Source organism: Protopterus annectens, chromosome 4.part1 (assembly GCF_019279795.1).
Source record: "Protopterus annectens isolate FY-2018-M chromosome 4.part1, PAN1.0, whole genome shotgun sequence".
NCBI lineage: Eukaryota > Metazoa > Chordata > Ceratodontiformes > Protopteridae > Protopterus > Protopterus annectens.
Window position 1 is genome coordinate 1013492240 of NC_056734.1, and position 24679 is coordinate 1013516918.

The window sequence follows — 24679 nt, forward strand, 5'->3', positions numbered from 1 at the left end:
CCAAGTGGCATGTTTTGTCCACAAGATGTACTGTATACCACACAGTAAAACAGCACTACAGCAGACTGGAACTTATTATGTACACAAGATGTACTACATATCATACAGTAAAACAGTACTACAGCAGACTGCAATGTGTTATGTACACAAGATGTACTGCATATCATATAGTAAAACAGCACTACAGCAGACTGCAATGTAGTTATGTCCATAAGATGTACCATATATCATATAGTAAAGCAGTATTACATCAGACTTCAATATGTTTATGTCCACAAGCTGTACCATATGTCGTGTAGTAAAAGAGCACTACAGCAGATTGCAATGTAGTTGTTAACTGCTAATGTGCATCCTGTAAACATTTTGAGTACTATATTACCAAAGTTGGTCTTTGAGTGCTGTCAGTCCAGTACTGTGAAGTTATTCTGTACATTGGCTGCCAGTATTTCTAATGCATCAGAAAACATATATAAGTAGCACTGCCTAAATCAGACGGGATTTATACAGTGACACATAGGTGTCAAAGTTCTATGTAAATGGTGTGCTGCATTTTTTTTACAAATCAACTCGAATTACGATGTCTATGTAATACATATTACAAGAAAAGTGCATTGAAAGCAAAAGTGTATTGGGAGTACTTTAGTGAAATGTGCCACAGGATACAGAATATAATGTCATCAGAAGGTTCTGGAAGTAGACAGTGTATGGTGTAGGCCTTCCTGAAGATCTAGTTTTCAAAGCGTGTCTTACAAAAAGTATAACTTTTTTAAAAAATCTTATATAATTGCACAAATTTCCACTTTTCATATAGTTCCAAAATGTGCCTCAAGTAAGGATTAATACTTCTTCTTTGTAGCTAACATTTTTACAGAACTGTCAAAACAGTATCTGTGATAATGTGAGGTATTGCCAGCTATGCCAAGAGAAGTAGGGCAGTGGATGTGTAACATGTCAGCACAGCTAGCTGGAATTTTGTAAAGAATTATATGTCCTTTATATATCAAACTGATTTGTTCAGATGCCTGTGTTGAAAAATGCATTTGTAAAGTTGCTTGTGTTAAAAATATATTAACAGTGTGCCCTGCTGGACAGAAAAGAAATATGTATGTACAGCAGATTGTACTGTATTGTAACTGATTAAATGTATACATTGTAACAGAGATGTTAAGCTCAGCTCTGGCTAACTTTGAGAAATAGTAAGAAATTAAATTACTAATTTAGGCCACAGGGATTGTATCTTACAGTTCTCAATGCAGCCAGACAAAACGTCTGTACTAGAAAACTTCCTGCATTGTCACTGGGGTGAACTAATTGGTACTCTGAAAGGGTGGAGGTTTGAAATTGTTTTATGACTTCCGGGAGCTGTACCAGATCTTAACAAGGCTCTGTCTATGTGTGTGTATTATTGACACATAGATGGCAAATCCTGGCAGTTTCTAGCAATGGGGAAGAGCATGGGAACCAGAAGTCAGATGACCAGATGTATGTGATGTTATTCTGTAATCCATCACTAAAAATAATGTTTAATACTAGGTGAGACTAAAGTCTCAGAGCACTCTGTTTTTGTAACCTGACAAAGAAGGATCTTTCACCTACTTCATCTTGCCTTGCTCTAGCAAGTAACCAGGGGAAAATAATTCTTTAGATCAGTCAGGAAAATATAGTGAGATTAGTTAAGTATTGTTTTTTCTGTAACTTTGTGATCCCGTCCACCTGTGTTATTTTTAATATTTCCTGTGACTGAACACTGGTGTTTATTGTAAACAGATGTTTAGTATTTTATGTTCTTTTGTTATTTATTATTAAATATATTTAAACATTTCATTGTGGCTGGTCTTTTAGAGAATATTTTAATCTCTGAGAGTACTTTTATATATTTGGCGACAGCTCTGGCCATTCATGAAAGCCTTACCACACTGGCCAAACACTACCATTTATATTAATTTCACTCAGTATAATTGGGTACCCTTGTAAAAGCCTCAGAGTAGCTGTCTTGGGAGTGTGTGGTGGTGGTTTAACTACCTTATAGTCTGGGCAGAAGGGGGCATAGGTAGTAAATCTGTGCCACCATTTCCTGTGTGTGTGTGTGTGTGTGTGTGTGTGTGTGTGTGTGTGTGTGTGTGTGTGTGTGTGTGTGTGTGTGTGCAAAAATTGCATGTCAGCTGCTTGGGGCAGGGGCACACAGCACTGGTTTCACTGAGAGAGTAGTGGAGAACTTGGCCTGGACACTCAGCTGAGGTCTCAGCTCTATAGCTGTGCCAGTGGGGAGTCTGACTGGGGACCTGGAGAGATAGAGAAACCCAGATGCTGGACTGAGTGTGTTCCCTGTGTGCTCTTAAGGGAAATTGCACTTGATGCAGACAGCTGCATCTGGAAATACTGGGTGTATCCATTATTGTTCCAAGTGAACATCCCTCTCCAGTGCAAGTGGTGAGGATTCACGCTCCTTGATTACTGGCCCAGAATGGGGACATCATAGTATCATACACAATTTATACCATATTTTCATTCTTGTTTTTACATTTCTACAATTATAACCTATTAGAATATTTGGGGAGAGATCACTATCTCAAAAATTATAAAAAGGGAATGATAACAGACATCCAAAAAAGGTACAAGATCTGTAACTCCAAGAGATTCTGATGCCTAATCTGTTTCATCTTGCTTTACATAACAGCATATCATGGGTTTGGAAATACGTAAAGACAAATACTCAGCCCTACAGCAGAAGTCAGTAAGAACATCTTAACATCTCACACTATTAAAGTGCAACCCAGAACAACATGCAGGCATGAAGTTTGCCATCCAATAGCATCTCACAAAATTATTAATTCTTCAAAAATTTCAAGAAAATACATCAAAGATCATGCATATATACATTTGTAATATATTTCCCTTTTTTCAAAATTGTTATAAAGTGATTCTTGGTTGTTTTAAACAATACTAAGCCTTTTCTAACCTGTATGCAACTGTAATCACAGCACTTCAGGATTTCCATTTTAGGATTACAGTTATGATCCAAGTCTACAAAAAGTAATGAATAAAGAGAAGAGATTATCAGTTGAATATAAGCTCCCACAAACACACATATACCCATGTATGTATTAACTTGCACTGTCTTTAAACAACAAGAAAAGCTAACAGTTGTGATAACCATGAAAACAATCATCTTAATAGTTCGGGATATTCATCATCAAATAAATTGTCTCTAGAAAAGATGACCACCCCACCCCCCACACGCACAAACACACACACAGGCACATTAAAATGGCTACAGATTTGATAATCATGTTGCCAAAGTGGTTAGAAAATCCTTCTATGTGACCCATCTGATCACAAAAGGGTTTGCATCAAGATCTAAGAATGTAATGGTGCCCCTCTACTCTTCCCTCATCAGATCCATTACTGAGTACAATGCACCAATTGGAATGTACCTGGCTAGACATCTCCAGCAGCTGGAGAGACCACAGAGGTACCTAACCAAGAGGATTACTGGCCTCAAACAGTTGCCCTATGCAGCATGATTGAAAAAGCTAAGACTGTTCTCTGTTACATACCACTTTCTCAGAGGCGATCTCTGTCTAACGTACAGAGCCATGTCCAACCCAGAATTGTTGAACATGCTCCATCTTAGCAAAACCAAATCTACTCGAGCTACACGCTCTAGGGATATAAACCTCAACACAACAATGAATAGAACATGCTGGAGGGATAGATTCCCTTCACAGAGACTTCCCTTACTATGGAACAGGGTCCCGATCTACATAAGACAGAGCCCCTCACTATTCCTCTTCAAGAGGAACCTTGATGAGTGGATGGGTAACAGAAAGTTCACACCGGGGATCACACCAACAGCACTACTAGATAGGGCCAAGGGTACTAGCTGCTAGTACAAGGGTCTAGGGAACTACTAAAGGGGCGGTGAATACCGCACAACGTGGCTGGGCTAATATATGCCTTCAGGCAAATAGCCCAGTACCAACCTATGAACCTATAAATTTTGAACTGCTTAGCATCTGTTTTACAGGGTTTTCAAAATAGACATCCTCAGGCCAAACATATCCTCCCAAAAATGTTTATGCCAGCAGTATTTGCAGTTCTGGATTAATGTGACAGAAAACTTGTTTCCATGCAAACCAACTAAAGAATGCCTTTTTGTCTATGCACCATTTTATAAGCTGCAAATCTCAAGCACCCAATGGTTCCTACCAAATTTGGCATATTTCTTGCCACAGCAAATCACAGGTCCATTTTACATAAACTGAAAAGAGAGAGACCAGGCGTTAACAAACTTACATGGAAAGACTCTATATCCATATTTTTTTATCTCTTTAAGTTGAGTGATAAATGCTATTATTCTGTAACAAATGTACTTGATCTCTATATCTTTTCATATGGCAGACATTGTATCTTGATTGAGCAGTCTCTAAAGTGTAAAATCTTGCAATGATCAGCTGCCATTTAAGGACATACTATCTGCTATTGCTAAATTATCATGTGACCGTCTCAGAATTATCAATCAGATTAAGCACTTGACAGTCATATAAACATCAGTTACTGGCTGGCCAAATCAAATACTATAAAATGTCTTTTACCTCTGGGACTACCCAATACAGCTAGTGTAAGACACACGTATACCTGTACTGATTTGTAATCATTGTACTTCATGGACTACAATAGCTTCTGGTCCTGTATCATTTTTGTGTGTGTACGTGTGTGTGTGCGTACGCGTGTGCGTGTGTGTGTGATATGCAACATGGGTTTCTCTTACCGGAGTCGACTGCCCCCCACTACTCACCTTGTGTACTATAATCTGCTAATTCTGCTGGTAGTTCTGAGGGTTGGATGGAAACATCTGGTATATGTGCATGTTTACTGTCAAAGTTGGCACCTCTGGGATCAACTATCACAGTGCTTTCAGAAGTGAACCGTTTTGCCCTGCTTTAAGATGTCCAACAACACCTACTTTTTTAACTTAGACTTTTCAAGCAATATATAAGGAGAAAGAATTCTTTATTTGGGTAATTTGTGCTCATTTTAAATGGTATTTAATATTTTGCTTATTTTATTGTTTTGTTCAGTAAATGTGTTTAGTGGTTAATTATGACAAAACTTAAGTTTAAGTTCTCAGGATATTTAGCCCACAAGTTCATTTTTTTGTTTTTTCTGGTCATTGCAAATCAGATAGTAAAAAGGCTATGTAACACAAAATGCATTATAATTCATGGAACCATATTTCATTCTGGAGTGGTCACTCTTTATAAGCCTGGTGTGGAAAAAATGCATTAGATGCTACTTTAAATCATGATTTTAAGACTTGTATGTCAGTTAGTTTTTGAGATATGTCTAGCTAAGCCTGCCTGATACTGGTTGCCTGAAATTAATATTTTTTCTTCTCTCTGCAGACAGAAGGGGATGCAGTGGTAGCTGGCCTTGCAGTTGATATGTTTAGAAAAACCTTCCCCAGGGGTGCCCAAGCTTTTTAGTTCAGAAGCCACTTGTCATACTTGGCAAGGTCTGGAAGTCCACATTACTATAACTGAAGACATTTCTGCTTTGTATACCCACCACAGTAAAAGGTGCACCTCAATCACAGAACAAAAAAAGACATTAACATTGTTTGTTTCAGACTATTAGTATTATTATTATTTTGAGTCTGTCATGAAAACAATATTTGCAGCTACAAGATAACTTTAGACAAATAGTATCTTTGCTACAACAGTGCAGATGTAAGGTGCAAATACATGAGTATATCTTAAGCATCCTTTCACCAACAGTACAAATGTATTTGTGCAAATCCTTGCTACAGCAGTGCAAATGTAAAGGGACAAATACCCATTAAAGTAATTTCCAAGTATCCTTTCTACAAGTGAATAAATACTGCTGAAAATACACATGGCAGCATCATTGCTACAGCACTACAAATATAATGGTACGAATACATACGGAAGTACTTCAAGTAATGCCATAACAGTGCAAGTCAAGATGTGTCAGAGGACAGAAGTACAATAAGTTTTTAGACATGACCTGCAAAATTAGTTAATGGGATTTCGGATATTGCTTGTTCTTGCACCAACTGTTGAACTGGCAATACAGAGTACATCTGCCAGATGTTTATCTGTGATATCAGATCTTGATTTAGTTTTCACACTTTTTATTCTAGAGAAGAGCTGTTCACAGCAGTATGTGCTGTCAAAAAGTGCATTAAATTTCATAGCATTTTACGCTATTAAACATGGTAAATGCGAAAATGCACTGGCCAAACACATAGTCAACAATCCAGGACACAGCTTCCAGTTCATGGGGATTGACCATATACCAGTAACTATCCGGGGTGGTCCTTTTTCTTTATTATTGGAGAACCGGGAGCTTGAATGGCAGCTTAAATTAGATGCATTCAATCCTCCCGGATTAAATGATAGCTGCAATATAGCACCTGTGCTGAAATACAAGTCTTTTTTGAGATAAACCATTGACTGTCACATTTTTTATATAAAAATTTTTTTATATAAAATTTTTCATATAAGGTTATATATGCTTAGCAAAAATATAAGAAAAGTCTTTCAAGTTGATTTGTTAAACATTTATCAAATAGTCATTTATTGATTTTATATTTATTTCCAATAGATAAAAAAATCTTTTCTAAAAAATCTTTTCTAATAATATATATATATATATATATATATACATATTTTAAAAAATATATGTTTTAATGATTTCTTTTGATTGTATTTTTACATTCAATATTGAACTGTTTTTGTATGTATCTTATAGATTAAGTATGTGTTTATAGTACTTTATTATTATTGAATACTGTTATTGACAGCATCTACGTTGATGTTTATCAAAGGTTTTTAAATTTCCTTGTATTTCCTTTGTTGTGTCAATAAGGAAGTGATGTCATCTGACCACTTGTATTTAAACATTCAAAAAGTTTGGCGCCTTTTTGAATAGTTCCTCTGATGAAGCTACTCAGTTTGAGTGGCGAAAACGCTAAGAAATTTTTAAAACAATAAACCAGCGTTAAGGCTTTTCGTTTGGTCTTTGGATTTCCTGACTTTCTGAAGCGTTTTTGTTTTATAGCATTTTATATGATACTTGGATATGTTTCTGAAGAAACATAATTACTGTAGAAATTTAGGAGACTGTTCTCTGTGAATGCTCTCTTTGAGTCACTGTTGTTCCAGCTGCATGTTGTTAGGAGCAGTGCAGGGATCAACTGCAAAAGGGTTTCCAGAGATTTTCATCCTAATATGCTGTTTGTGGAAGTCCTCAAATCTATATTTACATTCTTGAACAAACTTGGAGAGTAGGTCACAGTGTCTGACTGTATCGGCAGGACTTGTGCTTAAGTTCGAGAAATGAAACACTTGCTGCTTGAACAAATGCATCTGTACCAGTACAAACTTTTGAATGACTATTATTACATGTTCATACAGTCTATTAACTAACAACTTTGCGATGTTTATAAGAAAATCTAGGTCATTTAACCAAATATAATGTTTTAAAAATGTAGCATCTTTTCCTTTGTTGGCCATGAAGGATTTTATTTCCTCATGCAATAATCAAAATCTGCCAAATGTTGCTGTCTTGCTCAACCATCACATTTAACAGAAGTAAATAATATGTTATGCACCTACTTCTTCATGAAAGGCTTTAAAATGCCCATGATTCAGACCCCTTCATATTATGAAGTTAACATTTGCAATGACCTTTCCCATTACTTATTTCATTTCAAGTGTTTTGGCACACACTGTCTTGATGTATTATGCAGTGATGTGACATGAGTTCATGAGGTGATGATTGCATTCTTAAAGTTACAACGCAACTTTGTCAGGGAGAGAACACCATCAGTTGTGATTCCAGAGAGTTTTGCTTAATTGGGTTTAATTTTCTCCAATACCCATTATACTTAGTCAAAAATGTCCTTTCCTGTTGTTGTGCCATTCGCTGCTCAAACATCAAGCAGCTTTTCCAGCAAATTAAAGACTTGGTAACCCCTTGAACAAATACAGTCAGCTGAGCAGTGTCCCCAGCATTGGTACTTTCATCATGTGCCAAGCTGAAGTAGTGACAATATTGTAGCCTTCTACAAATATTATCTTTGATCTTTGCAAACAGGTCCTCCACTCATCTTGCAATGGTCTGGTGTGAGAGGCTCAGCTCTCCCACTGTTAATTTTTTTTCTGTATAGGCCATGTCTGTAAATACTCTAAGGAAATATTTGTCAAATTCTCTGAAAGCAGCTTCCCTCTTTTTGTTATTAGTTCTGCTAACAAATAACTGACTTTCACTGGCATTTCACTAGCCTGGCTTGAAACTTTGAAAAGTGAATGCTGACTGTTAATAGCTTACTTCAGGGCTTTTACTCCTGTCAGTCCACAATTTTCCAGTAATGCTGTCAAATTTAGCTGTATGCATTGTAGTGTAATATCACTTTATGTTGTACTGCATGGGCACAGCAATAGTTTCCTAACAAATTAAACACAAAATGACACCATGCTGTTCAATGATGAAATACTCCTTAGACCACAAACCTTTGAAACACGACCTTCACTGTCAATCCTTCTATTCCTAGCAGTGGGCATCATTTTGATAAGTATTTTGGGAGGACAAGGAACCAAGAGAGACATAAGCTGGCCAACTTCCTTGCATCCTTGATGGCTCTCCAAAAGCATTCTGAAGTAACATTTTGAAAATCTGCACATAATAATCCAGAATTAACCTCACAAGGGTCCTTAGCATCAAGGTAGCTGTTGCCACTGTACCTCCCTGACAAAACCCTGCAAACTGCCACCCAATAAGCCCTGTCAGGAATCAGTATAATTGTGCCAAAAAAAGTACAGTTGCCAAGTACACTACTTTTGCTTATGACTAACATGAGAATTCCACAGTAATTCAATTGCTGCTCAGTCATGCACTACAGACCACATTCTATGTGCTTTAATTAGCAATTAACGTTTAGCAGTTTAACCACAGCAATAGTGCATATCCGTAAATCAAATAGTATATGGGTTACTCACTTCATGTCAAACAGACACTGGTCCTCTTCAAATGGAATTTTGACAATTGGCTAGGTAACTGTAAATTCACCTAGGGGTTTCCAGGTTAGGTGGCTGAAAGGTGTGGTATGAATTATAACCTGGTAATGCAGGGGTGCTCTCTGGAGCCTTGAACCAGGTCTCTGTCACTGCAGAGATGTCGACGTTCTCCATTTTAAGGAGTGCCTCGAGTGAGTGAGTGTATTTTGAGGTTTAGACTTCTAGCATTCAGTAGCATTACCCTCAAATTTTGCTTGCTTGTACCTGTTATGGTGGTGAATTTGTCATTTGAACCTTGCCTAAAAAAGGCACTATATGGGGTGGCAAGAGCCTTAGCCAGTATCCAGAATCCAAAGGGCAATAGGTGCAGGCCATCACTGGCAAAGCATCGTGGTCTTTCGATCATGTCATCCCAGGCAGACAGATACTGGATCCCCTTAGAATGACAACAGAAGCTTAGCCAATTGTTGAAGTCAATCATTTTGTGCGTGTACTGTGGTATCATTCTGGGTATTGACATAATACTACTCAGGGCTAGGGTCATACCTGCTTGGGCTACAAGATTGGAGAGCTTCTCTATGTCTCTATTCATGTAGTCCAGGGAGGTACATCTCAGGTCATTCACACCAACATGGACAATGAAAGAGTCATATTTATACTTGTTGTGGAGTGAACTGAGTGCGTGCATTATGTGGTGGATCCTGGCACCCAACAGGCAGCTGACAGTAACTTTCTCCTTGTTTAGCCTGATGAGTGGAACATTAGTATGCCCGACTATAGAGTCACCTAATACTAGAGTGCTGGGTACGTTGTTATGCCTTAAGGGCTGTGGTTGAGTGGCACACTGAGTTTGTAAGCTATGTGTCATTTGGGTTGTGTTGGGGGTGGAGGTTGCTTGCGTTTCTGCAAAGGCAAAAATAATTTGGGGGTTAGGGTACAAAGGACCAAAATCAGGGACAGATTTTAAATACTGCTCTTATGAGTTTAGAAGGTTGGCATAACAGGTTTCAGGTTTTGCAATTTTAAATAAATATTGTTCTTATATATGTTCTTATATCCTTACTGGTGAGCATTGTACTGCCTATCTAATACTAGAGGAGTGGTTTCCAGCTCTGAAATTGTACTTTTACTAGCTTTTTGGGCTGATTTCTATCCCTTTCAACTTTCTGACTTAAAAACGCGTGTGTTTGCATATTTTTCACATCGTGCAGCACTGCGAGGCTACAGTTAAACTATTCCAGGTACCAGAAAGTCTGCTCTTCAAATCTTCCCTTACAACTAGCTGGTTTCTCAGTAGCAGCACTAAAATCTGAACCCCTGTGACTAGCACTTGCTCTAGAACCTGCTGGAAAGCACTAGGAACCCTGAAACAGATACAAGCACTCAGCTCTCCTTGTCAATAAGGAGAAATTAATCATAGGCACTAAACAGCCTATAATTGCAAAGTACCTTGCAAAGGTAAGGGAAAACAGCTCTTAAACTTTACATAAAAGCACCTTATCAGGCATGTCCAAGGGTCAGCTTCCAGTGATTTCTCCTGTCCACCTGGTGAATCTGGGCATACTGGGGCAATGCAGCAACTGCCTCATGTACACAGACAATCTTCTCCTCCTACCACCCAACACTACAACCTGCGAGAGATGCACTTACATAGCCAAACTGGAAGCAAAGTTCTCTCCGGCCAAGATTGTGCTAGACAGTCAAGAGGAGAAGGTTAACACCTGCATCACACCTCAAGCAACTCATAGCCCTTCAAAACCCACACCATCAACACCCACACATTGCAACACTAAACCCACATATGCGGAGGCCCTTAACATTAACCTGCCCAAGCAACAAGGACCTCCGAAGCCGAAACGCAAACAAACACCAGTCACAACCAAAGTGACACATAGCTCACAACACCAGTGTGCCACCCAACAACAGCCCCTAAGGCAAGACAATGTACCCAACACTTTAGTCATAGGTGACTCTATAGTCAGGCACACTGAAGTCCCACTCACCAGACTGAACAAGGAGAAAATTACAGTCAGCTGCCTGTCGGGTGCCAGGATCTGCCACATTACACATGCACTCAAGTCACTCCACAACAAGAACAAATATGACTCTGTCATTGTCCATGCTGGAGTGAATGACTTGAGACGTACCTCCCTGGACTACATGAAAAGAGATATGGAAGAGCTCTTGGATCATGTGACCCAGGCAGGTATGACCCTAGCCCTGAGTAGCATCCTGCCTTCACCAAGAATGATACCACAGTATAAGGACAAAATGATTGACTTCAACAATTGGCTAAGCTTCTGGTGTCATTCAAAGGGGATCCAGTATTTGTCCACCTAGGAAGACATGATCGACAAACCATGATGCTTTGCCAGAGATGGTCTGCACCTGTCACCCCTGGGATTCAGGTTACTGGCTAAAGCTCTTGCCACCCCTATAGTGCCTTTTTTAGGCAAGGTTCAAAGGATAAAACCACCACCGTAACAAATAGAAGCAGGCAAAATCTGAAGGTAATGCTACTCAATGCTAGAAGTCTAAACCTCAAAATGCACTCTCTCGAGGCACTCCTAAAAATGGAGAACATCGATATCTGTGCAGTAACTGAGACCTGGTTCAAGGCTCCAGAGAGCACCCCTGCAGTACCAGGCTACAGTTCTTACCACACTTTTCGGCCACAAAACCAGGACCGAAACACTAAAGGTGGAGGAGTGTCCATATTCACCAAGGATATTCACACCTCCAGGCTAGTTGCCCAACACAACGCATCTGAAATTCCCCAGGTGCAACTAACACTAGGTAAGACTGCAATCCAAATTGTAGCTTGCTATAGATCCCCAACCATGCCCCAAGATTTTCACTACACCTTTCTAAACATACTGGAAAATATTAAGATACAACCAAACACCCTAATACTGGGTGATTTCAACTACCCTGCCATTAATTGGGAAAACTACTCAGGTACCAACTCCTTTTCCCAACGGTTCTTGGAATTCATAAATTCCAATGCCCTGGATCAACTAATCAATTGTCCCACCAGGGGCTCCAATATCCTAGACCTGGACATTACCAACATGGGAGATAGATGCTCCACACCAGTGGTCACCCCCTCATTGGTCAGGTCTGACCATAAGCAAATCACCCTTGACATCCACATCCCACCCCCACCCCCCAGTAAGGAAACCTCCTTAAAAAACTTCTCCAAAGCCAACTTCAAGCTACTGAACTCAGAAGTAACAAACTTCACAACACCCACACAGACGGGATCTGGAAGTTCGACTGCAGAATCCTACACTAAGGCACTGTACGAGCACATCCACTCGTGCATGAATCGTGCCATCCCAAATTTATTTATTTATTTATTTTTATTTTACATTTGTTGACCGGGCTAGTCTAGCTGGATACATGTCCATTTTCAGTAGAGGCCAGGGGAGAAAAGCTCCACAATAAAAATGGGTTAGTAAAATCAAGTGTTGTTAAGAAGATGCTCTTCTCCAAAAAAAGGAAGCCAATCTGGTGGTCCCCTGCTATAAACAAACTATACAACAGAAGGAAGAAACGGTTGCAAAAAAGAGGAAAATCCCAGGACGCAAAAAACTCCCTCACCAGCCTCAGTAAGAAGCTGAGATCCACATGAAATCCTCAAAAGCTAGTTACGAAAATAAAATTGCCAAAGATTCCAAAGACAACCACAAGGTTATGTCAAGAATCTAAATGGCAATGCTCAGATCTGCTCTGAGTTACAACAGAATGACATTAAATATACTGATCCCAAGGATATTGCCAATATCCTGGCAGATCGATTTAGTGCCAACTTCACCCCACTCTCACCCCCTAAAGGGCCCATCTCAATACCAAAAGATTGCCAAATTCCGATAATCACGGCCACACAGGTAGAAACCGCACTCTCCAAAACTAAGAATACAGCATCCATGGCACCAGATGACATCCCAGGCTGTGTACTACATGAACTACAAAATGAACTGGCACCTCACGTAAGTGTCATGTTTAATCATAGCCTCACCTCAGGCTTCGTGCCCACTGAGTGGCGCACAGCTACAGTTATCCCGCTCCACAAGGGAGGATCCACCTTGAATCCTGGGAACTACTATCCCATCAGTCTGACAAGCCTGATTTGCAAGGGCATGGAACGCATTATCATGGAACTTATAAACAAAAATATTGGCAACCTTCAAACACTAGACCCCACCCAGTTTGGGTTTGTGAAGGGCCGATCTTGTCTCCTGAATCGGATTGACTTCTTCAAATCAGTCCAGAGCTGTGGACGAGGGTAAAGCAGTCCACACAGCCTATCTGGACCTCACCAAGGCCTTTGACACCATCCCCCACTCTGGAATCATAGATAAACTTACTAAGCTGGGCATAAATCCCTACGTCACTCGATGGATTGCTAACTGGCTTACTGACACCCAGACAGTAAAAGTAGCCGACTCCAAATCCAGCTCCAGACAAGTGACAAGTGGAGTACCTCAGGGTTCAGTCCTGGGGCCACTCTTGTTTGGCATCTACTTCTCTGAAGTACAGGCCAAAACTAAGGGACTCTGGATAACAACGTTTGCAGATGACTGCAAACTGGGAGCCATTATTGAATCCTCAAATAATGTGGATATTCTACAAAAGGGCCTTACAGAAACAGATGCCTGGTGCCAGAGCCATGGGCTCAAGCTTTATGCCAAGAAATGTATAGTTATCCCCTTTGGAAAAAAAACATGTACCCATGAATTACCACATAGGTGGCAGGACACTAAACATCGAAAGTGTGATGAGAGACTTAGGGACACAGGTGGACAGTGGTCTCACTTTCGATAACCACATTGCCACAACAGTCAGGAAATCCTTCTATGTGGCACACCTCATCACTAAGGGCTTTTCATCCAGAAAAAAGGAGGTCATTGTCGCACTGTACTCATCCCTCATTAGACCCATTATAGAGTATAATGCCCCGTTTGGTATGTACCTCACAAGACATCTGCAACAGCTTGAAAGGCCACAGAAATACCTCAGTAAAAGAATCACAGGCCTAAAGCAGATGCTATATACTGACCGTCTAAAAAAACTCCAGCTATACTCTGTGGCATATCGTCTACTCAGAGGCGATCTCTGCTTAACATACAAGGCCATGTCAAACCCTGAGCTGTTGGACATGCTCCACTTAAAGAAATCCCAATCCCTCAGAGCTACACGCTCCAGGGATCTAAACCTTGTAATCACAATGAACAAAACATGCTGGAGGGATAGGTTCCTGACCAAGAGACTCCCCATACTCTGGAATAGGCCTCTTTGGCCCTCTTCAAAAGGAACCTTGACGACTGGATGGGAGATTGACATGATCCCCAGGGTGAATTCCTGTCGCCCTGCTAGACAGGGGCCTGGAGAAGTAAATATTGTGTGAAGAAATATCCAGGGAATTGTTATGGCTAGGCTTGCATAGGCCCTAGGGCCGATAGCCTAGTACCAACCTATGAACCTATGAACTCCATTTTTCAGGGTTTCTCTCTGCCTTCTGGGATTCTGTGGGAGCATCTTGTATTACACTATTTACTATTTTACCTAGTTCTGCTGTTGTCTATACTTTGCTGCATTATTATGTACCACCATGGAACTGAACTCTTTGGTTCTGTGATCCCTGTTTTGGTCACGTACAAGGGAAAAGGATTTGCTGCTGCAGAACATTAGCCTCAGTTCTCCTTTTGTTGAAGCGCAGTTCAGGACACATTTTAAGCCTTTTCTGTAAGTGGCTGGTGCCCTTCTATAAACCAGGAAGTAGGTTTTGGCTTCATTTTCCTTGAGAACAACGTAACAAGCTATGTAACTGCTTCCATTTTATCCTGCTTGTTTTAAACTTTATGTCTGGGAATGTTCATAGGACCTACTCAGTAGCACACATTAAGTAGCAACTAACAATTTCTGTTATTTGTAAGCATTCTTTTACTTTGATGAGACTCTCACATGTGCGGCTACTATCCTATCTAGTTAAGAAAAACATACACTTCCTTGATCACACAGTACAATACTGTCCTCTAATGGCAGCTAACATGCACTACCCTGCATTAATTTTTTTCATTATTTAGTTTATTTCTATTAACCAGGTAAAAAGGCAGGTCCTAGGACCCTTTTCAGTTATGACTTGGGCCAGAGGCATTATAAAACATATATGTAGATAAAAGCATTGTCCACTGTTTGCCCAATACTATACATAAATGCTATATATAAAAGCAATACAATGTTTGTGTGAAGCAATAAAATAATCAAATTATCTAATAAACAAATTATTTATGGTATGATCCCAGTTATTCTTATTATGGGTAATATATAATTATCGACCAAGAAATGGGTAAGGCCAATCTATAACTAAACAGGATAAGTTATTTCAAGCACAAAAAGGGAAATTGGCTAAGCTTAAAATAGCCTGCAAGGGCAGCTATCCTAGTATTTAGCTAAGAAACTATGAAAGAGATGCACACTAACATAGAAGCATTTTCAGTGATTGTACAAGAAGACAACACAAAGCTAAATATTACAATTTTGGAAGAGGTGAGATTGCACAGGTAGTGTTCTTTAATTTAAGAAAATATTCTGATTTACAGACATAACTGCTGTCTAGGACTATGGCCTACAGAACAGTTGCTACCTGCTTTACTGACTAAGCTTGCCATTTGTTGAAGAACTTGCAGCAGATAAAATCTGATGTACTTAGTACAAAAAATGCACATTATCATAAACAATTCTAACAGCACTTTCTATGACTAATGCTAGTAGTACATAAACTAAGTAAAAGAATCCATTTTAGCTAAACTTACTATGCGGTAGTAGTAGTTTAATGACTTTACAGTGTATACATTAAAGACTGTTAGCAATTACTTAGGAGTTTATAGTAGTGATATTAATTCAATAGCTACCATAGGATTTTTCAACACAGGAATACAAGGTATATTTGAACAGTGTCCTTATTAATTACTTTATTAATACAATAGCTACCACAGGTAGTATAGGTTTTACAGTGGTGTTCTGAGCTGTGGTTCTTAATCTCCATCCCTGAAGCACTTAAGGGTGCTTTTTCAGTTTCTTCCTGAATGTGGGATATTGAATTTCTTATCAAAGATTAATTTGTTGATTTTTCCACCTTAATGTGATTATTTTACTGACATTTGTTTTACCTACATCTAAAAAAGAAGTTATGTCTTACCATAACGTTCCATCTGTATTGTTGATCTTCATTCATTACTTACATGTGGGTTCGAAACCGATACTCGGTTCCAACTCAGCCATTTACCAAGCCCGCGCCAGCCAGAAAACTCTCGAGCTAAGCTTTACCCATAGTGCCCTTCTCCATATTACCTCAGATCGAGTTTGCCCAGAAAACAGCACAGTTTATAGAAAGGAAAGCGGAGGCTTTCTTTAAGCAAGTACCTTACCAGGAGTGGAAGGACCATAACCAAACCTCCACGAGCCCTTGTAGGGGGATGGAGGGGGGGAGTTCTAATGAATGAATGAAGATCAACAACACAGATGGAATGTTATGGTAAGACATAACTTCTTTATCTGATGTTGTTAATCTTCATTCATTCCTTACATGTGGGGCAGAGTCCCTAGCTACTTATTTACTGGGAGGCCCTAAGGAAGAATATTCCTCAGTACTATTGAGCCGAAGGAAGCTCTTCCCCTAGAAATCATATCCAATTTATAATGCATAATAAATGTATGAGGAGAGGCCCATGTTGCTGCTGCACAAATGTCATCCATGGAACCCCTGGAATGGAAGGCTACAGAACTTGAAACTGACCTTGTTGAGTGTGCTTTAATTTTTGCAGGAATAGCCATCTTATTTTCATGGTATATGTAGGTAATGCAATCTCTAAGACATTTGGATAGGGCAACTTTAGATACTGCTTTCCCCATCTTAGGACCAGAATAAGTAATAAATAGTTGTTCAGATTTTCTAAAAGGCTTTGTCTTGTCAAGGTAAAAGTAGTCGTGAACGTCAATTAAATGCAAAGTATACTCCCCTTTATTAGAGAATTTTGGGAAGAACACAGGCAAGACTATAGTTTGGATAATAGCTAGATCTGAAATCACTTTCAGTAGAAAAGAAGGGTTTGTTTGTAAGGAAACCCTATCCTTGTGAAAAATCAAATATGGACGCTTCATACTCAAAGCTTGTAATTCCGATATACGTCTGACAGACATAATAGCAACCATGAACAAGGTTTTCCAGGACAAGAATTTCAGATCACATGTGGCTGCAGGTTCAAAGGGGGACCTGGTTAAAGACTGTAAGATCATTGTAGTTCAATTGGTTGTTTTAATGGGGGCTTGATATGCAGTACTCCCTTTACGAAAGTTTTACACAATCTGGGAGAAATTAACGAATTATGAAGAAAGCCATTATGGTAGTTGAAGATCGCAAACAGATGGACTCGAATAGAAGAAGCTGCAGCTCCAGACTCAAGCTGAGTAGATAAATAGTCTAGAACAATAGGTATTTGTGCCGAGAAAGGGTCAATATCTCTATCCTTGCACCAGAAAGAAGAACACTTCCATTTACTAAGGTAAAACCTTCTGGTGGATGGTTTATATGAAGCTAAAAGAATATGACGTACTAGTGAGGATAGGTTACTTTGCCTGGCAATCAACAGAAGTAGAGAAACCAAGCTGTCAGCTTGAGACTGGATACATTTGGGTCAATCAAGTCGTGTGAATGCATTACCAAGTCTGGGATTGGGTCCAGAACCCAGGGTTGACAAATTAGATGAGGCCACAAAAATGGGAACCAAATTTGATGAGGCCAGTAAGGAACAATGAGAATCATTTTGCTTCTGAATCGAAGAGCCTTCTTCATGAATTGTAGTATCAAGTGTAGAGGAGGATAAGCATAGAGAAGACCCGTGGGCCAGTCGTGTAGGAGAGCATCCCTTGGTGACTCCCCCTGCAGGGGGATTAGGGCAAAATAGATGCTGGATTTGTGGGGGAGGCAAATAGATCGCAGCAACGCTGACCCCAGCGACTGAAAATCTCTGCCGCCATTTTCGGACTGAGGGACCACTTGTGAGGCAGGAGAATGCATCTGCTCAACTTGTCTGCAATTACTTTGGAATCCCCAGAAATGTGCATTGCTACAAGAAAGTGATTGGAATCTACCACCCATTGCCACATTCTCATGGCTTCCCGACATAAAGGGTAAGATCTGGTTCCCCCCTGTTTGTTCATGTACCAGACTAATGACATGTTGTCTGACTTGAATGGCAATTCTTCCCAAAGGGAGGACAGATTGGAATGCTTGCAATGCGAGAACCACTGCCCTCAGTTCCAGAACATTGATAAGCAAATTGGCCCCCAGGGGTGACCAAGTGCCTTGGACTGTCTGTCCCTGATAATGGCCCACCCCCACCCAATCAGTGAAGCATCCGTGGTCACTATGGCAAAGGGTAGAGCGGGGGAGACCAGCCGACTCCATAGGTTTTGATCTGGCTTCAGCCACCAGAGAAAGTTTTGTTTGCAAAGATTAGGTTAAGGTTATCCTGATCTTGTAAGACATAGGAAGATATAAAGGGAACCATTGAGTTATTAACAACCATTGAAGGAGTCTCATGTGAAGTCTCACTAATGGGACCATCATGATGGAAGCTGCCACAGATCCCAGAGGTTGTAGAATCGTTCTTGCTGGAACCTTGGCGTGGTACAGAAATGGTTGGAGATGAAATCTCAGTTTTTGTAATCTGTGGGAGGGTAGAAATACCCAACAGATCTTTGTGTTGAATTCTCCCCCTATGAACTGCAGCCTTTGGGATGGTGTAAGTTTGCATTTGCTCTCCTTCACAGTAATGCCCAGGTGCATCAAAAGTCTTTGTGTTTGCTGTACGATGAACAGTAGTCAATGCGTGGTTGGGGCGGTAAGGAGCCAATCGTCCAAATATGGAAACACCTGTAATCCTTGTCTCAAGTGAGCTGGTGAACACACTGGGGGCTGTAGAGAGACCAAAGGGCAGTGCTCATAATTGGTAATGATTGGCTCCCAGCCGGAAGCGAAGAAATCTTCTGGAGAGTCTGTCCATCTTTATGTGGTAATACGCATCATGAAGATCTATAGAGCACATCCAATCATCTTTTCCTAAAAAAGGGAGTATCGACTGTACTGTGACCATCCAGAACTTTACTTGTTTAACACGTTTGTTTAGGTTGCTGAGGTCTAAAATGGGTCTGCAGTCCCCTGTTTGTTTTGGCACTAAAAAGAATCTTGAATAAAACCCGGCTTTTTGTTGGTCTGGGGGGACTACTTGGACGACTCTTTTCTGAAGCAGCTTTTGAATTTCTATTGCTGCAAATTCCCTTTGACTGGGTGGAACGTTGGGAATATGTCTGGTTGGCTTTGGTTTTGAAATGAAGGGAATGTGGTAGCCTCTGGTTATTACTGTCTGCACCCAAGAAGCTGGTTATCTCTTGCCAGGCAAAGTGGTACAGAGAGAAACGACCCCGAATGCCTCCAGAGCCAAGCAATCGTGCCGCTTTTCAGGAGTGCTGATAGGGTTGTCCAGAGAAAGAATCTCTGGATCCCTGGTTATGTTATGTGGACCCCTTCTGCTCATAAAGGGATGTCTTCTGTTTGAATTACCCCCTATGCCCCTGGGAAAAATTTGGCCCATGTGTCACGGAAAGTCTTTCCACTCCTGTGATTCCTAGAGTAGGGTCTCTGAGGAGTAGAGAAATGGACACCTATGGCAGACAGGGTCTTACCATCCTTTTCATACCTGGCCAAGGTATCCTTAACCTTAGAGCCAAACAGGGATGAGGGCTCTATTGGGGCATTAAGGAAGGAAGACTTGAAAGGATCCATGAAATCGCAACGTCGCATCCAGGTGTGGCGTCTAGCCACAACTCCAGTGCCAGCAGCTCTTGCCGCCCCTTCGGTTGAGTCTGACTACATGAAAAGAGACATGAAGGAGCTCTTGTATTATGTATCCCAGGTGGGTATGACCTTAGCCCTGAGCAGCATCCTACCATCACTCAGAATGATACCACAGTACAAGCAGAAAATGACTGATTTCAACAATTGGCTAAGTTTCTGGTGTCATTCTAAGGGGATCCAGTATCTGTCTGCCTGGGATGAAATGACTGACAGACCTCGATGCTTTGCCAGAGATGGCCTGCATCTGTCACCCCTGGGCTTCAGGATACTGGCCAAGGCCCTTGCCACCCCTATAGTGCCTTTTTAGGCGGTGTTCCAAAGACCAAATTACCACTGTAACAGCTACAAACAAACGCAATCTGAGAGTCATGCTGCTCAACGCTAGAAGTCTAAATCTCAAAATGCACTTGCTCGAAGCACTCCTTAAAATGGAGAACTTCGACATTTGTGCCATAACAGAGACCTGGTTCAAGGCAGCAGAAAGCACCTCTGCACTACCAGGCTATAACTCATTCCACATCTTTCAGCCCCAGAACTTGGACTGAAGCTCAAAAGGCAGTGGTGTTTCCATATTCATAAAGGATATGCACACCTCCAGACTGGTTGCCCAACATAATGCATCTGAGATACTTCAGGTGCAGTGAACATTGGGTAAGACACCGATTCAGGTCATAGCCTGCTATAGGTCCCCAACCATGTCCCAAGACTCGCACTCTACATTCCTTAGCAGCCTGGAGAATATTAGGGTCCAACCTAACACTCTCATATTGGGTGACTTCAAATACCCCTCCGTCAACTGGGAAAAATGCTCATGTACCAAACGCTTGCCCAGTGCTTTCTGGAATTCATTAATTCCAATGCTCTGGACCAGCTCATTCTTACCCCTACTAGAGGTAGCAACATCCTTGAGCTGGTCATTACTAACATGAGCGACCGTTGCTCTACACCAATAGTCAACTCCTCCCTGGTTAGATCCGACCACAAACTAATTACCTTGGAAATCCACATCCCTCCCATTACCCACCCCCACAAAGGTAACCATCATGAAAAACTTCTCCATAGCTAACTTTGGGCTCCTAAAAACAGAGGTGGCTAACTTCATGGCATCCATGCAAATGGAGAATAGTTGCATGACTGCCGAATCATGCACCAATGCACTGTATGAACATTTACACAAATGCATGGATCTCGCCATACCCAACAGAACCAAGATGCTCTCCTCAAAAAAAAAAAAGGAAGCCAATCTGGTGGTCCCCTGCCATAAACAAACTCTACAACAAAAGGAGGAAACTGATACAGAATAAGGCAAAGTCCCATGACTGGAAAAACTCCCTTATCAGCCTCAACAAAAGGTTGAGATCCCTTATCAAATCCTCTAAAGCTAGCTATGAAAACAGAATTGCAGCAGATAGTAAAAACAACCACAAGGCCTTCTATAGTTATGTAAAGAATCTCCACTGCAATACCCAGATTTGCCCTGAGCTACTGCACAATGGTACGTCCTATACCGAGCCAACAGATATTGCAAATATACTGGCCGACAGATTCAGTGCTAACTTTAACCCTCTCTCCCCCCACAGTCACAGTACCAGTAGATTGCCAATATTACTGCTGCACAGGTTAAAACAGCACTGTCCAAGGCCAAGAATACAGCTTATATGGGATCTCACAATATCCCTGGCTGTGTTCTACATGAACTACAGAGCGAACTGGCACCTCACCTGTGTGCCCTGTTCAATCACAGCCTCATCTCAGGCTTTGTCCCTACTGAATGGCACACTACTACAGTCATCCCTCTCCACAAAGGAGGAGCGACTACAGACCTTGGGAATTATCGCCCAATTATCCTGATGAGTCTGATATGCAAGACTATGGCACGCATCATCATGGACCTAATAAACAAGGATATAGGGAATCTCTAAACTCTGGATCCTACACAGATTGGTTTTGTGAAGGGTAGATCATGCCTACTCAACTTGGTCGACTTCTTTGAGTCAGTCACCAGAGCTGTGGATGAAGGCAAGGTGGTTCATACACCCTACCTTGATCTGACCAAGGACTTTGATACCATTCCCCCACTCAGGAATCATAGGAAAAACTCACTAAGCTAGGCATCAACCCCTAAATCACTAGGTGGGTTGCAAACTGGCACACAGATAGAACCCACAGTGTGAAAGTAGCTGACTCCAAATCAGACTGCTGACCCATCACAAGTGGAGTTCCACAGGGTTCGGTCCTGGGTCCTCTCCTGTTTGGTATCTATTTCTCTGAAGTCCAGGCCAAAACAAAGGGACTCTGGCTGACAAAGTTTGCAGACAGTTGCAAGTTGGTAGCTATTATCAACTCCCCAAGTGATATTGACATCCTACAGAAAGGAATCAATGAAACCAGTGACTGGTGTCAGAACCATGGCCTTAAACTCAATGCCAAAAAAAAAAAAAATCTGTCGTTATCCCCTTGGGAAAAACCTGGTTCCCTTGAATTACCACACTGATGGTAGTTCACTGAACACAGAAGGCGTTATAAGAGATCTGGAAACACAGGTTGACAGCAACCTCTCTTTTGACCACCACGTTGCCACTGTGGTCAGAAAGTCCTTCTATGTGGCACATCTCATTACTAAGTGTTTTGTATCCAGGAAGAAAGAGGTCATTGTCTGCCTCTACTCTTCCCTCATTAGGCCAATCGAGTACAGTGCCCCATTTGGCATATATCTCACTAGACACCTGCAACAACTGGAGAGGCCGCAAAAGTACCTCACAAAGAAGATCCTAGGCCTTAAACACTTGTCCTATATGGACAGACTCAAAGAATTCCAACTATTCTCTGTCTCATATTGCCTACTTACAGGCAATCTCTGCTTGACTTACAAAGCCATGTCTGACCCAGCTCTGTTAGAAATGCTACATCTAAAGAAATCCAAATCCCTCTGCACCACATGCTCCGGAGACCTCAACCTCATTACCACAATCAACAGAACATGCTGGAGGGACAGGTTCATAACCTAGAGACTGCCCATCCTATGGAATAGACTTCCCATACATGTCAAGCAGAGCACCTTACTGGCCCTCTTCAAGAGAAATCTTGACGAGTGGATGGAAAATAGAAAATTCACCCCAGGGATCACTCCAGTGGCTCTACTCGACAGAGGCACTAGGAACTAAGGTTGGGTGGCACGATGCCAGAGTAAAGGCTCCAGGGCCATTTGCCTACTACACACCTATGAACCTATGAAATCAACCTCATGGACAAATTGGAAATGGAGTCCAGAGTAGCAAGTTGTGAGGCAAGCTCATCTCGTACCTCATCAGACACTGCTCCTGCAAGCATTTTGGAGAGCTCTGAAATTAAGTCTCTCTGAAGACACGTGAAGTGTGCCAAGTAGTTCATAGACCTGATTGCAAAGCTCGCTGAAGAAAAGACCCACTTTCCTATCCTGTCTATCGCCTGAGACTCCCTGTTTGGGGGATGGACAGTGGAGCTCTCCCCAGTGAGCTCTTTCTTTGTGGCTGCTGCCACAACCATAGCATCAACAGGAAGACCTTTGGACCAATGGGGTTGATCTTCTGGTGGTGAGAGTATCTTATCTTGCCTACATGGAATCGGCTCAATGGCATCAGGTGTTTTCCAAGCCTGCTGCACGATGTACTGAATCTGCGGGGGGGGGGGTCACCCAGGAGGTAGAGGGTCGGGCTCAGAAAGCCTGCAAGAAAACGTTCTCCTTAGGGGAAGGGGTGCTGGACTTCCAGTCACTCCGCTGTTTCAGTATTTATAAGATGACCCCAAAGGAGACATCTTCAGGGGGCGACCATGGGGACCCTTCCCCGTCATTGTAGTCCGTATCTTCGGTCAATGATTTCTCAGGAGAATCAACTTGTTTCCTCTTGCACACTTTCTTGCGCGGGACCTCCTCTAGGGGAACGTCAGAGGAGGAACCCACAGAAGGGGAACCTTGATGAAGGCTAACTTGAGGCTCCCGGACCTGATGTCCAGTAGTAGTGAAGGGTGGTAGCTGTGGCTCAGAAGCAGGAGGAGGAGGGCATGTCACCGACACCAATGGGTCCAACTGGGAGCCTGCTGTGGCTAATGCTCTCTCCATCGCCTGGAAGGCCGGACCCCCCAGGAGGGATGGGAGCCCAGAACTGAAACGGACAAACTCAGAACCAAGATCACACCCTGCCCCGAAGGGAAGGAGCCTCTGGAAGAGACAGGGCTGCCGAGGCAGGCCAATCTCGGACCTTAGGATGGCCTATTTCCACACAGGGTGCAGGCCAAAGAGATGTCCCCGGCACCGAAGTGAGATCCACTATCAATGCCAAAGCCACTGGAACCGGGATAGCAGTCAGTGACAAAACTTCTAAAACCTGCGAAGAGGTTGGCGGAGGAAAATACCGTGGAGTCCTCAGAGCAGGACCCTCAGCTACGAATAGGAGGGAGAGTTTCTGAGGTGGAGAACTGCCTTTGGCTATCAACAGCTGGTCCACCAGTCTCACTGCATCTAACTCTGACAGGCTCTTAGAGGCACGGGTAGATAACCCCGATAGTGAAACTGGACATTCAAGGAAAGGACTGTACTGCTGTCCATAGAAGGGGTCCACTGATGGAGAATATTAGGTCCTGGGAAGAATCATCTCTCTGAGCCAAGGTCGAAAGACAAATATGAAGTTCAGGGAGGGAAAAGACTGGTTCAGGAGTGACTACTGTTGGCACAGAGAGA